Here is a 26,435-nt window from a genome sequence, read left to right as displayed (position 1 = left end):
CTCTCACAACTGCCCTGATATCATCCTTTATTAACAGAGCTATCACACCTTCTTTCCCTTCTTGTCTATCTTTCCGAATCGTCAGATACCCCTGTATGTTTAATTCCCAGTCTTGGCCACCCTGCAACCATGTTTCTGTAATGGCCACAAAATCATACCCATTTGTAATGATTTGTGCCGTCAACTCATTTACTTTATTTCGAATGCTGCGTGCATTTAGGTAGAGTGTTTTAATACTAGTTTTTAAACCATGATTTTTAGTTTTGACCCCTCCTGCAGCCCCTTTATATTCAGTGGCCCTTTTTGTTTTTTGCCTTGGGTTTCTCTGCCCTCCACTTTTACTCATCTCCTTTCTGTCTTTTGCTTTTGTCTCCTTTTTGTTTCCCTCTGTCTCCCTGCATTGGTTCCCATCCCCCTGCCATATTAGTTTAACTCCTCCCCAACAGCACTAGCAAACACTCCCCCTCGGACATTGGTTCCGGTCCTGCCCAGGTGCAGACCGTCCGGTTTGTACTGGTCCCACCTCCCCTAGAACCGGTTCCAATGCCCCAGGAATTTGAATCCCTCCCTGCTGCACCACTGCTCAAGCCACGTATTCATCTGCGCTATCCTGCAATTCCTACTCTGACTAGCACGTGGCACTGGTAGCAATCCCGAGATTACTACTTTTGAGGTCCTACTTTTTAATTTAGCTCCTAGCTCCTTAAAGTCGTCTCATAGCACCTCATCCCTTTTTTTATCTATGTCGTTGGTACCAATGTGCACCACAACAACTGGCTGTTCTCCCTCCCTTTTTCGAATGTCCTGCACCCGCTCCGAGACATCCTTGACCCTTGCACCAGGGAGGCAACATACCATCCTGGAGTCTCGGTTGCGGCCGCAGAAACGCCTATCTATTCCCTGCCACAAACTCCGTCCGACCACATATCCGCAGCATAATTAAAACCACCTACTTCCACCTCTGTAACATCGCTCCTTAAATTCGTCTCGTAGCACCTCATCCCTTTTTTTATCTATGTTGTTGGTACCAATGTGTTTGATGCTCACACAGAGAGGCCTCGGTCAGTGCAGTGTTTGATGCTCTCACATAGAGGTCTCGGTCAGTGCTGTGTTTGATGCTCACACAGAGAGGCCTCGGTCAATGCTGTGTTTGATGCTTACACAGAGAGAGGTCTCGGTCAGTGCTGTGTTTGATGCTCACAGAGCGACTGGCTGTTCTCCCTCCCTTTTTAGAATGTCCTGCACCCGCTCCGAGACATCCTTGACCCTTGCACCCTTACCTCAGCTCATCCACGCCTTTGTTACCTCTAGACGGGAGTATTCCAATGCATCCCTGGCTGGCCTCCCATATTCTTCCTGACTTAAACTAGAGGTGATCCAAAACATGCCAGCCCTGTGTCCTAACTCGCACCGAGTCCTGCTCACCCATCACCTCTGTGCTCACCGACCTACATTGGATTCCGTTTAAACAACGCCTCGATTTCAAAATTATCATTCTCGTTGACAAATCGCCCCATGGGCTCGCCCCTCCCGATCTCTGTAATCTCCTCCAGCCCTACAACCCCCCGAGATGTCTGTGCTCCTGTAATTCTGCCCTCTTCAGCGTCCCTGATTATAGTCACTCCACCATTGGTGGTCGTGCCTTCTGTTACCTCGGCCCTAAACTCTGGAATTCCCTCCCTAAACCTCTTCGCCTCACTACCTCTTTCCTCCTTCAAGACGCTCCTTAAAACCTACCTCTTTGATCAAGCTTTAGGTCACGTGCTAATTTCTACTTATGCGGCTTGGTGTCAAATTGTTTTATCTCATAATAGTCCTGTGAAGCACCTTCGGACGATTCACTACGGTAAAGGCAATTTGTTGTTGTTGTAAAACAGACCTTGTGTATTTGCAGCTATAGGTTATCGGAGATTTCCTAAGGGTTACAACATGGATTCCAGGAACAGTCACCTTTGCAGTTGGTTCGAGGTCCTGTTGTACTTTGTCTATCAAGGACTCCAGGTTCATCAGATGTGAGGCCAGCTACCTGTAAGGGTACACAGACAGGGTAAGCAACAAACCGTAGCAACAGCTGCCTCAGCTCGAGCCAACACAACACTCACCCAGTCACAGCTCAGCATTGCTCACACTGCGCTAACAACAAGCCAAGGGTCACATCGCTCCCACATGCAAATGAGAGCAGGTGCTGGCAAAGGACTCTGCTACCTGGAGGGAGGGTGACTATGAGGGACAAATGCACACAGTTCCATACAATCACAGTCCCAATTACAGGAGCTGCTCACCGAGCTGACCGAGTGTTCACCACAACATCTGATGCTGCCATTACCCCACACTGCATCATACGCAACCCCAGGAATTGTACTTAATCGACAGCATCCCGGAGCAGTCAAGCTCCCAGTGCTCACACGACTGCCAGACGGCTTCATTTCATTTCACAAGAAAAATCAATACACGTTTCTCATGGTCTCCGAAAGGGCTGACTCTCTCTGGGTTCCACATACGCCGACACTCTCTGGGGTACAGGTCCACACACACTGACTCTCACTGGGGTACAGTACCACACACACTGACTCTCACTGGGGTACAGTCCCACACACACTGACTCTCACTGGTGTACAGTCCCACACACATTGACTCTCACTGGTGTACAGTCCCACACACACTGACTCTCACTGGGGTACAGGTGCCACACACAATGACTCTCACTGGGGTACGGGTTCCACACACACTGACTCTCACTGGGGTACAGTTCCACACACACTGACTCTCACTGGGGTACAGTTCCACACACACTGACTCTCACTTGGGTACAGTTCCACACACACTGACTCTCACTGGGGTAAAGTTCCACACACAATGACTCTCACTGGGGTTCGGGTCCCACACACACTGACTCTCACTGGGGTACAATTCCACACACACTGACTCTCACTGGGGTAAGGGTCCCACACACACTGACTCTCACTGGGGTACGGGTGCCACACACACTGACTCTCACTGGGGTAAAGTTCCACACACAATGACTCTCACTGGGGTACGGGTCCCACACACACTGACTCTCACTGGGGTACAGGTCCACAGACACTGACTCACACTGCGGTACGGGTCCCACACACACTGACTCAGCCTGGGGTACAGTTCCACACACACTGACTCTCACTTGGGTACAATGCCACACACACTGACTCTCACTTGGGTACATTGTCACACACACTGACTCTCACTGGGGTACGGGTCCCACACACACTGACTCTCAATGGGGTACAGTTCCACACACATTGATTCTCAGTGGGGTAAGGTGCCACACACACTGACTCTCACTGGGGTACAGTTCCACACACACTGACTCTCACTGGGGTACAATTCCACACACACTGACTCACACTGGGGTACGGGTTCCACACACACTGACTCTCACTGGGGTACAATTCCACACACACTGACTCTCACTGGGGTACGGGTGCAACACACACTGACTCTCACTGGGGTAAAGTTCCACACACAATGACTCTCACTGGGGTACGGGTTCCACACACACTGACTCTCACTGGGGTACAGTTCCACACACACCGACTCTCACTGGGGTACAGTTCCACACACACTGACTCTCACTTGGGTACAGTTCCACACACACTGACTCTCACTGGGGTAAAGTTCCACACACAATGACTCTCACTGGGGTTCGGGTCCCACACACACTGACTCTCACTGGGGTACAATTCCACACACACTGACTCTCACTGGGGTAAGGGTTCCACACACACTGACTCTCACTGGGGTACGGGTGCCACACACACTGACTCTCACTGGGGTAAAGTTCCACACACAATGACTCTCACTGGGGTACGGGTCCCACACACACTGACTCTCACTGGGGTACAGGTCCACAGACACTGACTCACACTGCGGTACGGGTCCCACACACACTGACTCAGCCTGGGGTACAGTTCCACACACACTGACTCTCACTTGGGTACAGTGCCACACACACTGACTCTCACTTGGGTACATTGTCACACACACTGACTCTCACTGGGGTACGGGTCCCACACACACTGACTCTCAATGGGGTACAGTTCCACACACATTGATTCTCAGTGGGGTAAGGTGCCACACACACTGACTCTCACTGGGGTACAGTTCCACACACACTGACTCTCACTGGGGTAGAATTCCACACACACTGACTCTCACTGGGGTACAGTTCCACAGACACTGACTCTCACTGGGGTACGGGTCCCACAGACTCTCACTGGGATACAGTTCCACACATACTGACTCTCACTGGGGTACAGGTCCACAGACACTGACTCTCACTGCGGTACAGTTCCCACACACACTGACTCTCAATGGGGTACAGTTCCACACACACTGACTCTCACTTGGGTACAGTGCCACACACACTGACTCTCACTTGGGTACAGTTCCACACACAGTGACTCTCACTGGGGTACAGTTCCACACATACTGACTCTCACTGGGGTGCAGTCCCACACACACACTGACTCTCACTGGTGTACAGTACCACATACACTGACTCTCACTGGGGTACAGGTGCCACACACATTGACTCTCACTGGTGTACAGTCCCACACACACTGACTCTCACTGGGGTACGGGTTCCACACACACTGACTCTCACTGGGGTACAATTCCACACACACTGACTCTCACTTGGGTACAGTGCCACACACACTGACTCTCACTTGGGTACATTGTCACACACACTGACTCTCACTGGGGTACGGGTCCCACACACACTGACTCTCAATGGGGTACAGTTCCACACACATTGATTCTCAGTGGGGTAAGGTGCCACACACACTGACTCTCACTGGGGTACAGTTCCACACACACTGACTCTCACTGGGGTACAATTCCACACACACTGACTCACACTGGGGTACAGTTCCACAGACACTGACTCACACTGGGGTACGGGTCCCACAGACTCTCACTGGGATACAGTTCCACACATACTGACTCTCACTGGGGTACAGGTCCACAGACACTGACTCTCACTGCGGTACAGTTCCCACACACACTGACTCTCAATGGGGTATTGTTCCACAAACACTGCCTCTCACTGGGGTACAGTCCCACACACACTGACTTCCACTGGGGTACGGATCCCACACACAGTGACTCTCACTGGGGTACAGTTCCACACATACTGACTCTCACTGGGGTGCAGTCCCACACACACACTGACTCTCACTGGTGTACAGTACCACATACACTGACTCTCACTGGGGTACAGGTGCCACACACATTGACTCTCACTGGTGTACAGTCCCACACACACTGACTCTCACTGGGGTACGGGTTCCACACACACTGACTCTCACTGGGGTACAGTTCCACACACACTGACTCTCACTGGGGTACGGGTTCCACACACACTGACTCTCACTGGGGTACGGGTGCCACACACACTGACTCTCACTGGGGTAAAGTTCCACACACAATGACTCTCACTGGGGTACAATTCCACACACACTGACTCTCACTGGGGTACGGGTGCCACACACACTGACTCTCACTGGGGTAAAGTTCCACACACAATGACTCTCACTGGGGTACGGGTTCCACACACACTGACTCTCACTGGGGTACAGTTCCACACACACCGACTCTCACTGGGGTACAGTTCCACACACACTGACTCTCACTTGGGTACAGTTCCACACACACTGACTCTCACTGGGGTAAAGTTCCACACACAATGACTCTCACTGGGGTTCGGGTCCCACACACACTGACTCTCACTGGGGTACAATTCCACACACACTGACTCTCACTGGGGTAAGGGTTCCACACACACTGACTCTCACTGGGGTACGGGTGCCACACACACTGACTCTCACTGGGGTACAGGTCCACAGACACTGACTCACACTGCGGTACGGGTCCCACACACACTGACTCAGCCTGGGGTACAGTTCCACACACACTGACTCTCACTTGGGTACAGTGCCACACACACTGACTCTCACTTGGGTACATTGTCACACACACTGACTCTCACTGGGGTACGGGTCCCACACACACTGACTCTCAATGGGGTACAGTTCCACACACATTGATTCTCAGTGGGGTAAGGTGCCACACACACTGACTCTCACTGGGGTACAGTTCCACACACACTGACTCTCACTGGGGTAGAATTCCACACACACTGACTCTCACTGGGGTACAGTTCCACAGACACTGACTCTCACTGGGGTACGGGTCCCACAGACTCTCACTGGGATACAGTTCCACACACACTGACTCTCACTGCGGTACAGTTCCCACACACACTGACTCTCAATGGGGTACAGTTCCACACACACTGACTCTCACTTGGGTACAGTGCCACACACACTGACTCTCACTTGGGTACAGTTCCACACACACTGACTCTCAATTGGGTACAGTTCCACACACACTGACTCTCACTTGGGTACAGTTCCACATACACTGACTCTCAGTGGGGTACGGGTGCCACACACACTGACTCTCACTGGGGTACGGGTCCCACATACACTGACTCTCAATGGGGTACAGTTCCACACACACTGACTCTCACTTGGGTACAGTTCCACACACACTGACTCTCACTTGGGTACAGTTCCACACACACTGACTCTCAATTGGGTACAGTTCCACACACACTGACTCTCACTTGGGTACAGTTCCACATACACTGACTCTCAGTGGGGTACAGTTCCACACACAATGACTCTCAGTGGGGTACAGTTCCACACACACTGACTCTCAATGGGGTATTGTTCCACAAACACTGCCTCTCACTGGGGTACAGTCCCACACACACTGACTTCCACTGGGGTACGGATCCCACACACAGTGACTCTCACTGGGGTACAGTTCCACACATACTGACTCTCACTGGGGTGCAGTCCCACACACACACTGACTCTCACTGGTGTACAGTACCACATACACTGACTCTCACTGGGGTACAGGTGCCACACACATTGACTCTCACTGGTGTACAGTCCCACACACACTGACTCTCACTGGGGTACAATTCCACACACACTGACTCTCACTGGGGTACAATTCCACACACACTGACTCTCACTGGGGTACGGGTTCCACACACACTGACTCTCACTGGGGTACAATTCCACACACACTGACTCTCACTGGGGTACGGGTGCCACACACACTGACTCTCACTGGGGTAAAGTTCCACACACAATGACTCTCACTGGGGTACGGGTTCCACACACACTGACTCTCACTGGGGTACAGTTCCACACACACCGACTCTCACTGGGGTACAGTTCCACACACACTGACTCTCACTTGGGTACAGTTCCACACACACTGACTCTCACTGGGGTAAAGTTCCACACACAATGACTCTCACTGGGGTTCGGGTCCCACACACACTGACTCTCACTGGGGTACAATTCCACACACACTGACTCTCACTGGGGTAAGGGTTCCACACACACTGACTCTCACTGGGGTACGGGTGCCACACACACTGACTCTCACTGGGGTAAAGTTCCACACACAATGACTCTCACTGGGGTACGGGTCCCACACACACTGACTCTCACTGGGGTACAGGTCCACAGACACTGACTCACACTGCGGTACGATCCCACACACACTGACTCAGCCTGGGGTACAGTTCCACACACACTGACTCTCACTTGGGTACAGTGCCACACACACTGACTCTCACTTGGGTACATTGTCACACACACTGACTCTCACTGGGGTACGGGTCCCACACACACTGACTCTCAATGGGGTACAGTTCCACACACATTGATTCTCAGTGGGGTAAGGTGCCACACACACTGACTCTCACTGGGGTACAGTTCCACACACACTGACTCTCACTGGGGTAGAATTCCACACACACTGACTCTCACTGGGGTACAATTCCACACACACTGACTCTCACTGGGGTACGGGTGCCACACACACTGACTCTCACTGGGGTAAAGTTCCACACACAATGACTCTCACTGGGGTACGGGTTCCACACACACTGACTCTCACTGGGGTACAGTTCCACACACACCGACTCTCACTGGGGTACAGTTCCACACACACTGACTCTCACTTGGGTACAGTTCCACACACACTGACTCTCACTGGGGTAAAGTTCCACACACAATGACTCTCACTGGGGTTCGGGTCCCACACACACTGACTCTCACTGGGGTACAATTCCACACACACTGACTCTCACTGGGGTAAGGGTTCCACACACACTGACTCTCACTGGGGTACGGGTGCCACACACACTGACTCTCACTGGGGTAAAGTTCCACACACAATGACTCTCACTGGGGTACGGGTCCCACACACACTGACTCTCACTGGGGTACAGGTCCACAGACACTGACTCACACTGCGGTACGGGTCCCACACACACTGACTCAGCCTGGGGTACAGTTCCACACACACTGACTCTCACTTGGGTACAGTGCCACACACACTGACTCTCACTTGGGTACATTGTCACACACACTGACTCTCACTGGGGTACGGGTCCCACACACACTGACTCTCAATGGGGTACAGTTCCACACACATTGATTCTCAGTGGGGTAAGGTGCCACACACACTGACTCTCACTGGGGTACAGTTCCACACACACTGACTCTCACTGGGGTAGAATTCCACACACACTGACTCTCACTGGGGTACAGTTCCACAGACACTGACTCTCACTGGGGTACGGGTCCCACAGACTCTCACTGGGATACAGTTCCACACACACTGACTCTCACTGCGGTACAGTTCCCACACACACTGACTCTCAATGGGGTACAGTTCCACACACACTGACTCTCACTTGGGTACAGTGCCACACACACTGACTCTCACTTGGGTACAGTTCCACACACACTGACTCTCAATTGGGTACAGTTCCACACACACTGACTCTCACTTGGGTACAGTTCCACATACACTGACTCTCAGTGGGGTACGGGTGCCACACACACTGACTCTCACTGGGGTACGGGTCCCACATACACTGACTCTCAATGGGGTACAGTTCCACACACACTGACTCTCACTTGGGTACAGTTCCACACACACTGACTCTCACTTGGGTACAGTTCCACACACACTGACTCTCAATTGGGTACAGTTCCACACACACTGACTCTCACTTGGGTACAGTTCCACATACACTGACTCTCAGTGGGGTACAGTTCCACACACAATGACTCTCAGTGGGGTACAGTTCCACACACACTGACTCTCAATGGGGTATTGTTCCACAAACACTGCCTCTCACTGGGGTACAGTCCCACACACACTGACTTCCACTGGGGTACGGATCCCACACACAGTGACTCTCACTGGGGTACAGTTCCACACATACTGACTCTCACTGGGGTGCAGTCCCACACACACACTGACTCTCACTGGTGTACAGTACCACATACACTGACTCTCACTGGGGTACAGGTGCCACACACATTGACTCTCACTGGTGTACAGTCCCACACACACTGACTCTCACTGGGGTACAATTCCACACACACTGACTCTCACTGGGGTACAATTCCACACACACTGACTCTCACTGGGGTACGGGTTCCACACACACTGACTCTCACTGGGGTACAATTCCACACACACTGACTCTCACTGGGGTACGGGTGCCACACACACTGACTCTCACTGGGGTAAAGTTCCACACACAATGACTCTCACTGGGGTACGGGTTCCACACACACTGACTCTCACTGGGGTACAGTTCCACACACACCGACTCTCACTGGGGTACAGTTCCACACACACTGACTCTCACTTGGGTACAGTTCCACACACACTGACTCTCACTGGGGTAAAGTTCCACACACAATGACTCTCACTGGGGTTCGGGTCCCACACACACTGACTCTCACTGGGGTACAATTCCACACACACTGACTCTCACTGGGGTAAGGGTTCCACACACACTGACTCTCACTGGGGTACGGGTGCCACACACACTGACTCTCACTGGGGTAAAGTTCCACACACAATGACTCTCACTGGGGTACGGGTCCCACACACACTGACTCTCACTGGGGTACAGGTCCACAGACACTGACTCACACTGCGGTACGATCCCACACACACTGACTCAGCCTGGGGTACAGTTCCACACACACTGACTCTCACTTGGGTACAGTGCCACACACACTGACTCTCACTTGGGTACATTGTCACACACACTGACTCTCACTGGGGTACGGGTCCCACACACACTGACTCTCAATGGGGTACAGTTCCACACACATTGATTCTCAGTGGGGTAAGGTGCCACACACACTGACTCTCACTGGGGTACAGTTCCACACACACTGACTCTCACTGGGGTAGAATTCCACACACACTGACTCTCACTGGGGTACAGTTCCACAGACACTGACTCTCACTGGGGTACGGGTCCCACAGACTCTCACTGGGATACAGTTCCACACATACTGACTCTCACTGGGGTACAGGTCCACAGACACTGACTCTCACTGCGGTACAGTTCCCACACACACTGACTCTCAATGGGGTACAGTTCCACACACACTGACTCTCACTTGGGTACAGTGCCACACACACTGACTCTCACTTGGGTACAGTTCCACACACACTGACTCTCAATTGGGTACAGTTCCACACACACTGACTCTCACTTGGGTACAGTTCCACATACACTGACTCTCAGTGGGGTACGGGTGCCACACACACTGACTCTCACTGGGGTACGGGTCCCACATACACTGACTCTCAATGGGGTACAGTTCCACACACACTGACTCTCACTTGGGTACAGTTCCACACACACTGACTCTCACTTGGGTACAGTTCCACACACACTGACTCTCAATTGGGTACAGTTCCACACACACTGACTCTCACTTGGGTACAGTTCCACATACACTGACTCTCAGTGGGGTACAGTTCCACACACAATGACTCTCAGTGGGGTACAGTTCCACACACACTGACTCTCAATGGGGTATTGTTCCACAAACACTGCCTCTCACTGGGGTACAGTCCCACACACACTGACTTCCACTGGGGTACGGATCCCACACACAGTGACTCTCACTGGGGTACAGTTCCACACATACTGACTCTCACTGGGGTGCAGTCCCACACACACACTGACTCTCACTGGTGTACAGTACCACATACACTGACTCTCACTGGGGTACAGGTGCCACACACATTGACTCTCACTGGTGTACAGTCCCACACACACTGACTCTCACTGGGGTACGGGTTCCACACACACTGACTCTCACTGGGGTACAATTCCACACACACTGACTCTCACTGGGGTACAATTCCACACACACTGACTCTCACTGGGGTACGGGTTCCACACACACTGACTCTCACTGGGGTACAATTCCACACACACTGACTCTCACTGGGGTACGGGTGCCACACACACTGACTCTCACTGGGGTAAAGTTCCACACACAATGACTCTCACTGGGGTACGGGTTCCACACACACTGACTCTCACTGGGGTACAGTTCCACACACACTGACTCTCACTGGGGTACAGTTCCACACACACCGACTCTCACTGGGGTACAGTTCCACACACACTGACTCTCACTTGGGTACAGTTCCACACACACTGACTCTCACTTGGGTACAGTTCCACACACACTGACTCTCACTGGGGTAAAGTTCCACACACAATGACTCTCACTGGGGTTCGGGTCCCACACACACTGACTCTCACTGGTGTACAATTCCACACACACTGACTCTCACTGGGGTAAGGGTCCCACACACACTGACTCTCACTGGGGTACGGGTGCCACACACACTGACTCTCACTGGGGTAAAGTTCCACACACAATGACTCTCAATGGGGTACGGGTCCCACACACACTGACTCTCACTGGGGTACAGGTCCACAGACACTGACTCACACTGCGGTACGGGTCCCACACACACTGACTCAGCCTGGGGTACAGTTCCACACACACTGACTCTCACTTGGGTACAGTGCCACACACACTGACTCTCACTTGGGTACATTGTCACACACACTGACTCTCACTGGGGTACGGGTCCCACACACACTGACTCTCAATGGGGTACAGTTCCACACACATTGATTCTCAGTGGGGTAAGGTGCCACACACACTGACTCTCACTGGGGTACAGTTCCACACACACTGACTCTCACTTGGGTACAGTGCCACACACACTGACTCTCACTTGGGTACATTGTCACACACACTGACTCTCACTGGGGTACGGGTCCCACACACACTGACTCTCAATGGGGTACAGTTCCACACACATTGATTCTCAGTGGGGTAAGGTGCCACACACACTGACTCTCACTGGGGTACAGTTCCACACACACTGACTCTCACTGGGGTACAGTTCCACACACACTGACTCTCAATGGGGTACAGTTCCACACACATTGATTCTCAGTGGGGTAAGGTGCCACACACACTGACTCTCACTGGGGTACAGTTCCACACACACTGACTCTCACTGGGGTACAGTTCCACACACACTGACTCTCAATGGGGTACAGTTCCACACACATTGATTCTCAGTGGGGTAAGGTGCCACACACACTGACTCTCACTGGGGTACAGTTCCACAGACACTGACTCTCACTTGGGTACAGTGCCACACACACTGACTCTCACTGGGGTACAGTTCCACACACACTGACTCTCAATGGGGTACAGTTCCACACACAATGACTCTCACTTGGGTACAGTTCCACACACACTGACTCTCACTGGGGTACAGTTCCACACACACTGACTCTCACTTGGGTACAGTTCCACACACACTGACTCTCACTTGGGTACAGTTCCACACACACTGACTCTCACTTGGGTACAGTTCCACACACACTGACTCTCACTTGGGTACAGTTCCACACACACTGACTCTCAATTGGGTACAGTTCCACACACACTGACTCTCACTTGGGTACAGTTCCACACACACTGACTCTCACTTGGGTACAGTTCCACACACACTGACTCTCACTTGGGTACAGTTCCACACACACTGACTCTCAATTGGGTACAGTTCCACACACAATGACTCTCAGTGGGGTACAGTTCCACACACACTGACTCTCAGTGGGGTACAGGTCCACAGACACTGACTCTCACTGCGGTACAGTTCCCACACACACTGACTCTCACTGGGGTACAATGCCACACACACTGACTTCCACTGGGGTACGGATCCCACACACACTGACTCTCACAGGGGTACAGTCCCACACACACTGACTCTCACTTGGTTACAGTTCCACACACACTGACTCGCACTGGGGTACGGGTCCCACACACACTGACTCTCACTGGTGTACGGGTCCCACACACAATGACTCTCACTGGGGTATGGGTTCCACACATACTGACTCTCACTGGGCTACGGGTCCCACACACACTGACTCTCACTGGGGTACAATTCCACACACACTGACTCGCACTGGGTACGGGTCCCACACACACTGACTCTCACTGGGGAACGGGTCCCACATACACTGACTCGCACTGGGGTACGGGTCCCACATACACTGACTCTCAATGGGGTACAGTTCCACACATACTGACACTCACTGGGGTACGGGTCCCACACACACTGACTCTCAATGGGGTACAGTTCCACACACACTGATTCTCAGTGGGGTACAGGTGCCACACACACTGACTCTCACTGGGGTCAAATTCCACACACACTGACTCTCACTGGGGTATAGTCCCACACATACTGACTCTCACTGGGCTACGGGTCCCACACACACTGACTCTCACTGGGGTACAATTCCACACACACTGACTCTCACTGGGGAACGGGTCCCACACACACTGATTCTCACTGGGGTCAAATTCCACACACACTGACTCTCACTGGGGTATAGTCCCACACACACTGACTCTCACTGGGCTACGGGTGCCACACACACTGACTCTCACTGGGGTACGGGTCCCACACACACTGACTCTCACTGGGGTACGGGTCCCACACACACTGACTCTCACTTGGGTACAGTTCCACACACACTGACACTCACTGGGGTACGGGTCCCACATGCACTGACTCTCACTGGGGTACGGGTCCCACACACACTGACTCTCACTGGGGTACAGTTCCACACACACTGACTCTCACTTGGGTACAGTTCCACACACACTGACACTCACTGGGGTACGGGTCCCACACACACTGACTCTCAATGGGGTACAGTTCCACACACACTGATTCTCAGTGGGGTACAGGTGCCACACACACTGACTCTCACTGGGGTACGGGTCCCACACACACTGACTCTCACTGGGGTACGGGTCCCACACACACTGACTCTCAATGGGGTACAGTTCCACACACACTGATTCTCATTGGTGTACAGGTGCCACACACACTGACTCTCACTGGGGTCAAATTCCAACACAGTGACTCTCACTGGGGTATAGTCCCACACATACTGACTCTCACTGGGGTAAGGGTCCCACACACACTGACTCTCACTGGGGTACGGGTGCCACAGACACTGACTCTCACTGGGGTAAAGTTCCACACTCAATGACTCTCGTTGGGGTACAATTCCACACACACTGACTCTCACTGGGGTACGGGTCCCACACACACTGACTCTCACTGGGGTACAGTTCCACACACACTGATTCTCAGTGGGGTACAGGTGCCACACACACTGACTCTCACTGGGGTACGGGTCCCACACACACTGACTCTCACTGGGGTACAGTTCCACACACACTGATTCTCACTGGGGTACAGGTGCCACACACACTGACTCTCACTGGGGTCAAATTCCACACACACTGACTCTCACTCGGGTACAGTTCCACAAACACTGACTCTCACTGGGGTACAGTTCCACACACACTGACTCTCACTGGGGTATGGGTCCCCACACACTGATTCTCACTGGGCTACAATTCCACACACACTGACTCTCACTGGGGTACAGGTCCACAGTCACTGACTCTCACTGGGGTACGGGTCTCACAGACTCTCACTTGGGTACAGTTCCACACATACTGACTCTCATTGGGGTACAGGTCCACAGACACTGACTCTCACTGCGGTGCAGTTCCCACACACACTGATTCTCACTGGGTTACGAGTTCCACACACACTGACCCTCACTGGGGTACGGGTTCCACACACAATGACTCTGACTGGGGTACAGTCCCACACACACTGACTTTCACTGGGGTACAGTGGCTTGAGGAGTGGTGCAGAAGGGAAGGATTCAAATTCCTGGGATGTTGGAACCGGTTCTGGGGGAGGTGCGACCAGTACAAACCGGACGGTCTGCACCTGGGCAGGACCGGAACCAATGTCCTCGGGGAAGTGTTTGCTCGTGCTGTTGAGGAGGGGTTAAACTAATGTGGCAGGGGGATGGGAACCTATGCAGGGAGACAGAGGAAAGTAGAATGGGGCAGAAGTAAAAGATAGAAAGAAGAAAAGTAAAAGTGGAGGGTAGAGAAACCCATGGCAAAAAGCAAAAAGGACCACATTACAGCAAAATTCTAAAGGGGCAAAGGGTGTTAAAAAGACAAGCCTGAAGGCTCCGTGCCTCAATGCGAGGAGTATTCGCAACAAGGTGGACGAATTAACTGCACAGACAGCAATTAACGGAGATGATGTAATTCGCATCACGGAGACATGGCTCCAGGGTGACCAAGGCTGGGAACTCAACATCCAGGGATAGTCAACATTTAGGAAGGACAGATAGAAAGGAAAAGGAGGTGGGGTGGCATTGCTGGTTAAAGAGGAAATTAATGCAATAGTAAGGAAGGACATTAGCTTGGATGATGTGGAATCGGTATGGGTGGAGCTACGGAATATCAAAGGGCAGAAAACGCTGGTGGGAGTTGTGTACAGACCACCAAACAGTAATAGCGAGGTTGGGGACAGCATCAAACAAGAAATAAGGGATGTCTGCAATAAAGGTACAGCAGTTATCATGGGTGACTTTAATCTACATATTGATTGGGCTAACCAAACTGGTAGCAATGCAGTGGAGGAGGATTTCCTGCAGTGTATTCGGGATGGTTTTCTAGAACAATATGTCGAGGAGCCAACTAGAGGGCTGGTCATCCTAGACTGAGTGATGTGTAATGAGAAAGGACTAATTAGCAATCTTGTTGTGCGAGGCCCCTTGGGGAAGAGTGACCATAATATGGTAGAATACTTCATTAAAATGGAGAGTGACACGGTTAATTCAGAGACTAGGGTCATGAACTTAAGGAAAGGTAACTTTGATGGTATGAGACGTGAATTGGCTAGAATAGACTGGCGAATGATACTTAATGGGTTAACGGTGGATAGGCAATGGCAAACATTTAAAGATCACATGGATGAACTTCAACAATTGTACATCCCTATCTGGAGTAAAAATAAAACGGGGAAGGTGGCTCAACCATGGCTAACAAGGGAAATTAAGGATAGTGTTAAATCCAAGGAAGAGGTATATAAATTGGCCAGAAAAAGCAGCAAACCTGAGGACTGGGAGTATTTTATAATACAGTAGAGGAGGACAAAGGGTTTAATTAGGAGGGGGAAAATAGAGTATGAGAGGAAGCTTGCTGGGAACATAAAAACTGACTGCAAATGCTTGTATAGATACGTGAAGAGAAAAAGATTAGTGAAGGCAAACATAGGTCCCTTGCAGTCAGATTCAGGTGAATTTATAATGGGGAACAAAGAAATGGTGGATCAGTTAAACAAATACTTTGGTTCTGTCTTCACGAAGGAAGACACAAATAATCTTCTGGAAATACGAAGGGACCGAGTGTCTCGCGAGAAGGAGGAACTGAAGGAAATCTTATTAGGCGGGAAATTGTGTTCGGGAAATTGATGGGATTGAAGGCCGATAAATCCTCGGGGCCTGATAGTCTGCATTCCAGAGTACTTAAGGAAGTAGCCCAAGAAATAGTGGATGCATTGATGATCATTTTCCAACAGTCTATCGACTCTGGATCGGTTCCTATGGACTGGTGGGTAGATAATATAACACAACTCTTGAAGAAGGATGGGAAAGTGAAGGCAGGTAATTATAGCCTGACATCAGTAGTGGGGAAAATGTTGGAATCAATTATTAAAGATGAAATAGCAGCACATTTGGAAAGCAGTGACAGTATCGGTCCAAGTCAACATGGATTTATGAAAGGAAAATCCTGCTTGACAAACCTTCTAGAATTTTTGAGGATGTAACTAGTAGAGTGGAAAAGAGAGAACTGGTGGATGTGGTGTATTTGGACTTTCAAAAGGCTTTTGACAAGGTCCCACACAAGAGATTTGTGTGCAAAATTAAAGCGCATGGTATTGGGGGTAATGTACTGATGTGGATAGAGAACTGGTTGGCAGACAGGAAGCAGAGAGTCGGGATAAACGGGTCCTTTTCAGAATGGCAGGCAGTGACTAGTGGGATGCCGCAGGGCTCAGTGCTGGGACCCCAGCTCTTTACAATATACATTAACGATTTGGATGAGGGACTTGAGTGTAATTTCTCCAAGTTTGCAGATGACACTAAGCTGGGGGATGGTGTGAGCTGTGAGGAGGATGCTAAAAGGCTGCAGGGTGACTTGGACAGATTAGGTGAGTGGGCAAACGAGTGGCAGATGCAGTATAATGTGGATAAATGTGAGGGTATCCACTTTGGTGTGAAAAACATGAGGACGGAATATTATCTGAATGGCGGCAGATTAGGAAAAGGGGAGGTGCAACGAGACCTGGGTGTCATGGTACATCAGTCATTGAAAGTTGGCATGCAGGTACAGCAGGCGGTGAAGAAGGCAAATGCTATGTTGGCCTTCATAGCTAGGGGATTTGAGTATAGGAGCAGGGAGGTCTTAATGCAGTTGTACAGGACCTTTGTGAGGCCTCACCTGGAATATTGTGTTCAGTTTTGGGCTCCTAATCTGAGGAAGGATGTTCTTGCTATTGAGGGAGTGCAGCGAAGGTTCACCAGACTGATCCCCGGGATGGCAAGACTGATATATGAGGAGAGACTGGATCGACTGGGCCTGTATTCACTGGAGTTTAGAAGGATGAGCGGGGATCTCATAGAAACATATAAATTTCTGACAGGACGGGACAGGTTAGATGCAGGAAAAATGTTCCCGATGTTGGGGAAGTCCATAACCAGGGGACATAGTCTAAGGATAAGGGTTAGGCCATTTAGGACTGAGATGAGAAACTTCTTCACTCAGAGAGTTGTTAACCTGTGGAATTCCCTAACGCAGAGAGTTGTTGATGCCAGTTCATTGGATATATTCAAGATATGGCCCTTAGGGCTAAAGGGATCAAAGGGTATGGAGAGAAAGCAGGAAAGGGGTAGTGAGGTGAATGATCAGCCATGATCTTATTGAATGGTGGTGCAGGCTCGAAGGGCCGAATGGTCAACTTCTGCACCTATTTTCTGTGTTTACAGTCCCACACACACTGGCTCTCACTGGGGTACAGTCCCACACACACTGACTCTCACTGGGGTACAGTCCCACACACACTGACTCTCACTGGGGTACAGGTCCACACACACTGACTCTCACTGGAGTACAGTACCACACACTGACTCTCACTGGAGTACAGGTCCACACACACTGACTCTCACTGGGGTACAGTCCCACACACACTGACTCTCACTGGGGTACAGTCCCATACATACTGACTCTCACTGGGGTACAGGTCCACACACACTGACTCTCACTGGAGTACGGTCCCACACACTGACTCTCACTGGGGTACAGTCCCACACACACTGACTCTCAATGGTGTACGGGTGCCACACACACTGATTCTCACTGGGGTACGGGTCCCACATACACTGACTCTCAATGGGGTACAGTCCCACACACACTGACTCTCACTGGGGTACGGGTCCCACATACACTGACTCTCACTGGGGTACAGTCCCACACACACTGATTCTCACTGGGGTACAATTCCACACACACTGACTCTCAATGGGGTACGGGTGCCACACACACTGATTCTCACTGGGGTCAAATTCCACACACACTGGCTCTCACTAGGGTACAGGTCCACACACACTGACTCTCACTGGGGCATGGGTCCGACACACACTGACTCTCACTGGGGTACAGGTCCCACAGACTATTACTGGGGTACCGTTCCACACACATTGACCCTCACTGGGGTACAGTTGCACGCACATTGATTCTCGCTCAGAGCTTAGTCAAGGGTGGAGACTGATGCTGTTTACGGAGGTGGAAATAGGTGGTCTTAGTTATGCTGCGGATATGTGGTCGAACGGTCATTTCAGGGTCAAATGTGACAAAGTTGCGAACAGTCTGGTTCAGCTAGAGACAGAAGTTGGGGAGAGGAATGGAGTCAGTGGTAGGGAACGGAGTTTGTGGAGGGGACCGAAAACAATGGCTTCAGTCTTCCTAATATTCAATTGGAGAAAATTTCTGCTCATCCAGATTTTAGCCCACAAACTGGGCAAGGGGGTGGAAAGGTCGTAGGGGTCGAGTTCCACAGATACTGACTCTCACCGGAGTACAGTCCCACACACACACAGACTCTCACTGGGGTACAGTTCCACACACACTGACTCTCACTGGAGTACAGTCCCACACAAACTGACTCTCACTGGGGTACAGGTCCACACACACAGACTCTCACTGGAGTACAGGTCCACACACACTGACTCTCACTGGAGTACAGTCCCACACAAACTGACTCTCACTGGGGTACAGGTCCACACACACTGACTCTCACTGGAGGACAGTTCCACAGGCACTGACTCTCACTGGGGTACAGTCCCACACAAACTGACTCTTACTGGGGTACAGGTCCACACACACAGACTCTCACTGGAGTACAGTTCCACACACACTGACTCTCACTGGAGTACAGTCCCACACAAACTGACTCTCACTGGGGTACAGGTCCACACACACTGACTCTCACTGGAGTACAGTTCCACAGGCACTGACTCTCACTGGGGTAAAGTTGCACACACACTGACTCTCACTGGAGTACAGTCCCACACAAACTGACTCTCACTGGGGTACAGTTCCACAGGCACTGACTCTCACTGGGGTACCGTTGCACGCACACTGACTCTCACTCTGAGCTTAGTCAAGGGTGGAGACTGATGCTGTTTACGGAGGTGGAAATAGGTGGTCTTAGTTATGTTGCGGATATGTGGTCAAACGGTCATTTAAGGGTCAAATGTGACAAAGTTGCGAACAGTCTGGTTCAGCTTGAGACAGAATTTGGGAGAGGGATGGAGTCAGTGGTCGGAAACGGAGTTTGTGGCAGGGAAGAAAATAATGGCTTCAGTCTTCCTAATGTTCAATTGGAGAAAATTTCTGCTCATCCAGATTTTAGCCCACAAACTGGGCAAGGGGGGGTGGAAAGGTCGGAGGGGTCGAAGGTTCGAGGGGTAGAGGGGTCAAGTTCCACAGATACTGACTTTCATTGGGGTACAGTCCCACACACACACTGACTCTCACTGGGGTACAGTCCCAAACACACACTGACTCTCACTGGGGTGCAGTCCCACACACACACTGACTCTCACTGGGGTACAGTCCCAAACACACACTGACTCTCACTGGGGTGCAGTCCCACACACACACTGACTCTCACTGGGGTACAGGTCCCACAGACACTGACTCTCACTGGGGTACAGGTCCACACACACTGACTCTCACTGGAGTACGGTCCCACACACTGACTCTCACTGGAGTACAGTTCCACACACACTGACTCTCACTGGGGTACAGTCCCACACACACTGACTCTCAATGGCGTACGGGTGCCACACACACTGATTCTCACTGGGGTACGGGTCCCACATACACTGACTCTCAATGGGGTACAGTCCCACACACACTGACTCTCACTGGGGTACGGGTCCCACATACACTGACTCTCACTGGGGTACAGTCCCACACACACTGATTCTCACTGGGGTACAATTCCACACACACTGACTCTCAATGGGGTACGGGTGCCACACACACTGATTCTCACTGGGGTCAAATTCCACACACACTGGCTCTCACTAGGGTACAGGTCCACACACACTGACTCTCACTGGGGCATGGGTCCGACACACACTGACTCTCACTGGGGTACAGGTCCCACAGACTATTACTGGGGTACCGTTCCACACACATTGACCCTCACTGGGGTACAGTTGCACGCACATTGATTCTCGCTCAGAGCTTAGTCAAGGGTGGAGACTGATGCTGTTACGGCGGTGGAAATAGGTGGTCTTAGTTATGCTGCGGATATGTGGTCGAACGGTCATTTCAGGGTCAAATGTGACAAAGTTGCGAACAGTCTGGTTCAGCTAGAGACAGAAGTTGGGGAGAGGAATGGAGTCAGTGGTAGGGAACGGAGTTTGTGGAGGGGACCGAAAACAATGGCTTCAGTCTTCCTAATATTCAATTGGAGAAAATTTCTGCTCATCCAGATTTTAGCCCACAAACTGGGCAAGGGGGTGGAAAGGTCGGAGGGGTCGAGTTCCACAGATACTGACTCTCACCGGAGTACAGTCCCACACACACACAGACTCTCACTGGGGTACAGTTCCACACACACTGACTCTCACTGGGGTACAGTTCCACACACACTGACTCTCACTGGAGTACAGTCCCACACAAACTGACTCTCACTGGGGTACAGGTCCACACACACAGACTCTCACTGGAGTACAGGTCCACACACACTGACTCTCACTGGAGTACAGTCCCACACAAACTGACTCTCACTGGGGTACAGGTCCACACACACTGACTCTCACTGGAGGACAGTTCCACAGGCACTGACTCTCACTGGGGTACAGTCCCACACAAACTGACTCTTACTGGGGTACAGGTCCACACACACAGACTCTCACTGGAGTACAGTTCCACACACACTGACTCTCACTGGAGTACAGTCCCACACAAACTGACTCTCACTGGGGTACAGGTCCACACACACTGACTCTCACTGGAGTACAGTTCCACAGGCACTGACTCTCACTGGGGTAAAGTTGCACACACACTGACTCTCACTGGAGTACAGTCCCACACAAACTGACTCTCACTGGGGTACAGTTCCACAGGCACTGACTCTCACTGGGGTACAGTTGCACGCACACTGACTCTCACTCTGAGCTTAGTCAAGGGTGGAGACTGATGCTGTTTACGGAGGTGGAAATAGGTGGTCTTAGTTATGTTGCGGATATGTGGTCAAACGGTCATTTAAGGGTCAAATGTGACAAAGTTGCGAACAGTCTGGTTCAGCTTGAGACAGAATTTGGGAGAGGGATGGAGTCAGTGGTCGGGAACGGAGTTTGTGGCAGGGAAGAAAATAATGGCTTCAGTCTTCCTAATGTTCAATTGGAGAAAATTTCTGCTCATCCAGATTTTAGCCCACAAACTGGGCAAGGGGGGGTGGAAAGGTCGGAGGGGTCGAAGGTTCGAGGGGTAGAGGGGTCAAGTTCCACAGATACTGACTTTCATTGGGGTACAGTCCCACACACACACTGACTCTCACTGGGGTGCAGTCCCACACACACACTGACTCTCACTGGGGTGCAGTCCCACACACACACTGACTCTCACTGGGGTACAGGTCCCACAGACATTGACTCTCACTGGGGTACAGTCCCACACACACTGACTCTCACTGGGGTACAGTCCCACACACATTGACTCTCACTGGAGTACAGTCCCACACACACTGACTCTCACTGGGGTACAGGTCCCACAGACACTGACTCTCACTGGGGTACAGTCCCACACACATTGACTCTCACTGGGGTACAGTCCCACACACACTGACTCTCACTGGGGTACAGTCCCACACACACTGACTCTCACTGGGGTACAGTCCCACACACACTGACTCTCACTGGGGTACAGTCCCACACACACTGACTCTCACTGGGGTACAGGTCCCACAGACACTGACTCTCACTGGGGTACAGTCCCACACACACTGACTCTCACTGGGGTACAGGTCCCACAGACACTGACTCTCACTGGGGTACAGTCCCACACACACTGACTCTCACTGGGGTACAGGTCCCACAGACACTGACTCTCACTGGGGTACAGTCCCACACACACTGATTCTCACTGGTGTACAGTCCCACACACACTGACTCTCACTGAGGTACAGTCCCACACACACTGACTCAAACAGGGCTGCGTCATCACCCCAACCCGCTTCTCAATCTTCCTCGCTGCCATGCTCCACCTCACAGTCGACAAGCTCCCGCTTCAGTGGAACTAAACTACAGAACCAGCGGCAAGCTGTTCAACCTTCGCCGTCTCCAGGCCTGGTTCAAGACCACCCCAACCTCTGTTGTCGAGCTACAGTACGCGGACGACGCCTGCATCTGTGCACATACACAGGCTGAACTCCAGGACATAGTCGACATATTTACTGAGGCGTACGAAAGCATGGGCCTTACGCTAAATACCCGTAAGACAAAGGTCCTCCACCAGCCTGCCCACACCGCACAGCACTGCCCCCAGTCTTCAAGATCCATGGTGCGGCCCTGGACATCGTGGACTATTTCCCATACCTTTGGTGGCCGCCTGAGGAAAAGAGTGTGCGAAGACCAGGCCGTCAAATCTGCCACCAAGCTCATGGTCTACAGGGCTGTTGTAATACTCGCCCTCCTGTATGGCTCAGAGACATGGACCATGTGAAATAGACAGCTCAAGTCGCTGGAGAAAAAACACCAACGATGTCTCCGCAAGATCCTACAAATCCCCTGGGAGGACAGACGCACCAACATTAGCGTCTTCGACCAGGCCAACATCCCGAACACTGAAGCACTGACCTCACTCGATCAGCTCCGCTGGGCAGGCCACATTGTCCGCCTGCCAGACACGAGACTCCCAAAGCAAGCGCTCTACTCGGAACTCCTTCACACAAACAAGCCAAAGGTGGGCAGAGGAAACGTTACAAGGACACCCTCAAAGCCTCCCTGATAAAGTGCAACATCCCCACTGACACCTGGGAGTCCCTGGCCAAAGACCGCCCGAAGTGGAGGAAGTGCATCCGGGAGGGCGCTAGGAAACCTCGAGTCTCGACGTCGATAGCGTGCAGAAATCAAGCGCAGGCAGCGGAAAAAGCGTGCGGCAAACCAGTTCCACTCTCCCTTAACCTCAATGACTATCTGTCCCACCTGTAACAGGGACTGTGGTTCCCGTATTGGACTGCTCAGCCATTTTAAGAGCGGAAGCAAGTCTTCCTCAATTCTGAGGGACTGCCTATGATGATGATTAGATCACACGTGCTAATTTCTACTTATGCGGCTTGGTGTCAAATTGTTTTATCTCATAATAGTCCTGTGAAGCACCTTCGGACGATTCACTACGGTAAAGGCAATTTGTTGTTGTTGTAAAACAGACCTTGTGTATTTACAGCTATAGGTTATCGGAGATTTCCTGAGGGTTACAACATGGATTCCAGGAACAGTCACCTTTGCAGTTGGTTCGAGGTCCTGTTGTACTTTGTCTATCAAGGACTCCAGGTTCATCAGATGTGAGACCAGCTACCTGTAAGGGTACACAGACAGGGTAAGCAACAAACCGTAGCAACAGCTGCCTCAGCTCGAGCCAACACAACACTCACCCAGTCACAGCTCAGCATTGCTCACACTGTGCTAACAACAAGCCAAGGGTCACATCGCTCCCACACGCAAATGAGAGCAGGTGCTGGCAAAGGACTCTGCTACCTGGAGGGAGGGTGACTGTGAGGGACAAATACACACAGTTCCATACAATCACAGTCCCAATTACAGGAGCTGCTCACCGAGCTGACCGAGTGTTCACCACAACATCTGATGCTGCCATTACCCCACACTGCATCACACGCAACCCCAGGAATTGTACTTAATCGAGTATGAGAGGAAGCTTGCTGGGAACATAAAAACTGACTGCAAATGCTTGTATAGATATGTGAAGAGAAAAAGGTTAGTGAAGGCAAACATAGGTCCCTTGCAGTCAGATTCAGGTGAATTTATAATGGGGAACAAAGAAATGGTGGACCAGTTAAACAAATACTTTGGTTCTGTCTTCACGAAGGAAGACACAAATAATCTTCCGGAAATACGAAGGGACCAAGTGTCTCGCGAGAAGGAGGAACTGAAGGAAATCATATTAGGCGGGAAATTGTGTTAGGGAAATTGATGGGATTGAAGGCTGATAAATCCCCGGGGCCTGATAGTCTGCATTCCAGAGTACTTAAGGAAGTAGCCCGAGAAATAGTGGATGCATTGATATCATTTTCCAACAGTCTATCGACTCTGGATCGGTTCCTATGGACTGGTGGGTAGATAATATAACACAACTCTTTAAGAAGGATGGGAAAGTGAAGGCAGGTAATTAGAGACCGGTTAGCCTGACATCAGTAGTGGGGGAAAATGTTGGAATCAATTATTAAAGATGAAATAGCAGCACATTTGGAAAGCAGTGACGGGATCGGTCCAAGTCAACATGGATTTATGAAAGGAAAATCCTGCTTGACAAACCTTCTAGAATTTTTGAGGATGTAACTAGTAGAGTGGACAAGGGAGAATCGGTGGATGTGGTGTATTTGGACTTTCAAAAGGCTTTTGACAAGGTCCCACACAAGAGATTTGTGTGCAAAATTAAAGCGCATGGTATTGGGGGTAATGTACTGATGTGGATAGAGAACTGGTTGGCAGACAGGAAGCAGAGAGTCGGGATAAACGGGTCCTTTTCAGAATGGCAGGCAGTGACTAGTGGGATGCCGCAGGGCTCAGTGCTGGGACCCCAGCTCTTTACAATATACATTAACGATTTGGATGAGGGACTTGAGTGTAATTTCTCCAAGTTTGCAGATGACACTAAGCTGGGGGACGGTGTGAGCTGTGAGGAGGATGCTAAAAGGCTGCAGGGTGACTTGGACAGATTAGGTGAGTGGGCAAACGAGTGGCAGATGCAGTATAATGTGGATAAATGTGAGGGTATCCACTTTGGTGTGAAAAACATGAGGACGGAATATTATCTGAATGGCGGCAGATTAGGAAAAGGGGAGTTGCAACGAGACCTGGGTGTCATGGTACATCAGTCATTGAAAGTTGGCATGCAGGTACAGCAGGCGGTGAAGAAGGCAAATGCTATGTTGGCCTTCATAGCTAGGGGATTTGAGTATAGGAGCAGGAAGGTCTTACTGCAGTTGTACAGGACCTTTGTGAGGCCTCACCTGGAATATTGTGTTCAGTTTTGGGCTCCTAATCTGAGAAAGGACATTCTTGCTATTGAGGGAGTGCAGCGAAGGTTCACCAGACTGATCCCCGGGACGGCAGGACTGATATATGAGGAGAGACTGGATCGACTGGGCCGGTATTCACTGGAGTTTAGAAGGATGAGCGGAGATCTCATAGAAACATATAAATTTCTGACAGGACGGGACAGGTT

General features: G+C 51.2%; 1 long non-coding RNA gene across 1 annotated transcript in view; it reads right to left on the bottom strand.

Annotated features, from left to right (window-relative positions):
• Positions 1–1,883: 1,883 nt before the first annotated feature.
• Positions 1,884–26,435, bottom strand: part of LOC139232970 (uncharacterized) — a 29,483-nt gene continuing 4,931 nt past the window's right edge. Inside the window, exons 2-3 of the long non-coding RNA XR_011588124.1 lie at positions 24,402–24,548; positions 1,884–2,026 (exon numbers count right to left, since the gene is read on the bottom strand). This is a non-coding gene — a long non-coding RNA (uncharacterized lncRNA). The remainder of the gene's footprint in view (positions 2,027–24,401; positions 24,549–26,435) is intronic.

This window comes from Pristiophorus japonicus, chromosome 20 (genome assembly GCF_044704955.1).
Source record: "Pristiophorus japonicus isolate sPriJap1 chromosome 20, sPriJap1.hap1, whole genome shotgun sequence".
NCBI lineage: Eukaryota > Metazoa > Chordata > Chondrichthyes > Pristiophoridae > Pristiophorus > Pristiophorus japonicus.
This window is presented reverse-complemented; position numbering and strand designations above follow the sequence as displayed.